Source organism: Mus pahari, chromosome 2 (genome assembly GCF_900095145.1).
Source record: "Mus pahari chromosome 2, PAHARI_EIJ_v1.1, whole genome shotgun sequence".
NCBI classification, from domain to species: Eukaryota; Metazoa; Chordata; class Mammalia; order Rodentia; family Muridae; genus Mus; species Mus pahari.
Window position 1 is genome coordinate 19,372,451 of NC_034591.1, and position 2,683 is coordinate 19,375,133.

General features: G+C 56.2%; 1 long non-coding RNA gene across 1 annotated transcript; it reads right to left on the reverse strand.

Annotated features, from left to right (window-relative positions):
- Positions 1–55: 55 nt before the first annotated feature.
- LOC115063415 lies at positions 56–2,439 on the reverse strand. Its single transcript, XR_003843287.1, has 3 exons — positions 1,754–2,439; positions 1,303–1,548; positions 56–934 (listed from the first exon to the last, which is right to left on the reverse strand). It is a non-coding gene; the product is annotated as an uncharacterized LOC115063415 (long non-coding RNA).
- Positions 2,440–2,683: the final 244 nt, after the last annotated feature.

Genomic DNA, 2,683 nt, shown 5'->3' on the forward strand with positions numbered 1-2,683 from the left:
GTACAAGACTATAACCCCAGCACCCAGGAAGCTGAGGAAGGAGGACCCCAACTTCAAGGCCAGCCTGGGAGGCAGAGTGACCCAGGGAAAACCCTACTACCACCAACAAAAAGCCCACAACACAAAGGAGCAGCACTAACATTTTTTTCTNGCCAGCCAGGGAAGTGATCAACCCCTAAACAGCACAGCCCGTTTTTATTTTGTTTAAAAATGTAGACTAGGCTGAACTCACACTCAGGACTGCCTGCCTGTGTCATTCAAGAGCTGGGATTAGAGGTGTGCAGCAACAGCACAGCGTGTATTTTGCCTGCAGGTATGTATGAGTATCCTGTGTGTCCTGTGTTTGCAGTGCCTGAGGCGGCCAGGGGAGGAGACTGAACCATCAACCNGAGTTACAGGTAGGTAAGACCTGCACGTGGGTGCTGGGAACTGAACCCGGGCCTTCTGCAAGAGCAGACACAGCTCTTCGCTGCTCAGCCATCTTCCCAGCCCCCAGTCTTTTACTTTTTTTGAGAGTGGGTCTCAGTATTTTCTTGNCTTGGCTTCACTAGTCCTTGTGATCACAGGCTTGTGGCATGAGGCTGCTCAAGACAAATTTTTGCTAGTTTTCTCTTAAGAGAAGGGCTTTATTACAGTGAATTCAGATAGTGTCATGTGAGCTCTAAGAGGAGACCAGGCTGAGGAACTTAAAAAAGGTTCAGATGTTTGCTTCAACACTTGGAGAAATGTACACCACAGGGCCTCACAGGAAGCCCAAACCTGATCCTGCCACACACACAGTGAAGCTGAGCCCAAGCTGACAGCAGTGACTACCGTTCTGGGCCTCGATGACAGCAGGCTCCACTTTATTGAGGTCCTACTTGACACTCATCTGCTTGTCCGAGATCACTTCCTGCTGTCTGTGCAGCTGCTCCTGGATTTCTTGGCTCATGACCTACAAAGCAAGCACGGTTAGGTGTTTACTGCTAAAGCGCTGTTGAGCTGGCTGAGAGCCTAGACAGTTCTATGTGCCTGCCGACACACACCTGCTAACCTTACGTTAAACTTTAGTCCTGACTAGTTAAGTTTAGTTCTCTACTGACTTTCAAGACTGCACCAGCACGCCTGGTGTGGTGGCGCACGCCTTTAATCCCAGCACTCGGGAGGCAGAGGCAGGCGGATTTCCGAGTTCGAGGCCAGCCTGGTCTACAAAGTGAGTTCCAGGACAGCCAGGGCTATACAGGGAAACCCTGTCTCGAAGAAAAAAAAAAAGACTGCACAAGCAAGCCAGCAGGTTATAGTTCTGGGAAGAAAGGGACGCACCTTTTTCTTCTCAGCCTCTTGCTGGTCTTTCACCATCTTCTTCAGTTTGTCATTGGCTGCTGTGTTCTTGACCTCCAGCTCTTGATCCTCAGGTCATGGCGCAGGTAGGGCCCCTGGGCGTGGCCCGGGGGTTGTCGTTGCTGTCACCACATCTTGACCTCGGGGGTCCATGTGTCTCTGTCAGTGGGCGTGGCCGTGCGGGTGGAGGCTCGCGGCTGGGAGGTACCTCGGGGGAGGGGACGGTGGCTGCGGGCAGACATGTGAAGGTTGAGTGGTGGGATCCGTTTAGATGCAGATCCCGCCCCTGACCACGCCCCCCACCGGGCGGCGCCGTGGAGCCCCGTCTCCGGGGGGTGGGGTGGGTGGGGGTGGGGGAGGGGGAGCCTCGAGACCCCGAGTCTAGGAAACCAACCAAAGATGGGATAATAATAATAAAAAAAGGTGTAGTCACCACGGATCTCCAGCAGGGGGCTCTGGACAGCAGCCGGCTGGGACACCACGGGCCCCAGACTACACCTCCCAGCCTGCCTCAAGGGTCTCCGGGGCGCCCTTCCTGTGCAGACAGGAAGTCAGGCAGGAGAAAAACTCAAAAACTACAAAAGGACTACACCTCCCAGCATGCCTTGGGCGTCTTTTCCTGTGCAGACAGGATGTCAGGCACGAGTAAAACTATAGAACTACAAAAGACTACACCTCCCAGCATGCCTCGGGCCTCCTTTCCTGTGCAGACAGGAACTCAGGCACGAGAAAAACTACCAAAGTAGAAAAAAAACCTACATCTCCCAGCAGGCCCGAGCCCTCGCTTCCTTCGCCAGACAGGAAGTCAGGCAGGAGCCAGAACTACACCAGTCCCTCCACACTACATCTCCCAGCAGGCTCTCAGCCGCACTTCCTTGCCAGACAGGAAGTGCTCCCGTTTAGCAAAAACAAAAACCAAACAAACAAAAAACAGCTAAAAAAAAACTAAAAGCGTCCCCCAAGCCCACCAGCACCCCGAAGGTTACGTCGCGCATCGTCGGGGGGAGCGTCTCAGGCGGGCGGTGGGGGGAGCGGACGCCACGTGGCCACGGCTGCAGCCTGGGTGCTGAGAGCTCAGGCCGGCTGGGTCTCGGGCGGCAGAGGCAGCGGCAGCCACAGCATCGGAGGCTGGAGGGAGGGAGAGAGAGAGCAGGCGTGAAGCTGAGGCAGGGGGATGGCCCCTTGGGAGCCCGGAGCGGCGGCAGGAGCCTGCCTGGCCCGCGCACTGACCTGGGCTGCCAGCAGCAGCAGCAGTAGGAGGAGGCGGCGGCGGCGTGCAGACTCCATGGAGGCCTCTTTCCCTCCTTTCCTTCCCGGGTCCGAGCACACGGAGATCCTGGAACCCGGGAGCCCGGGGCCCGTG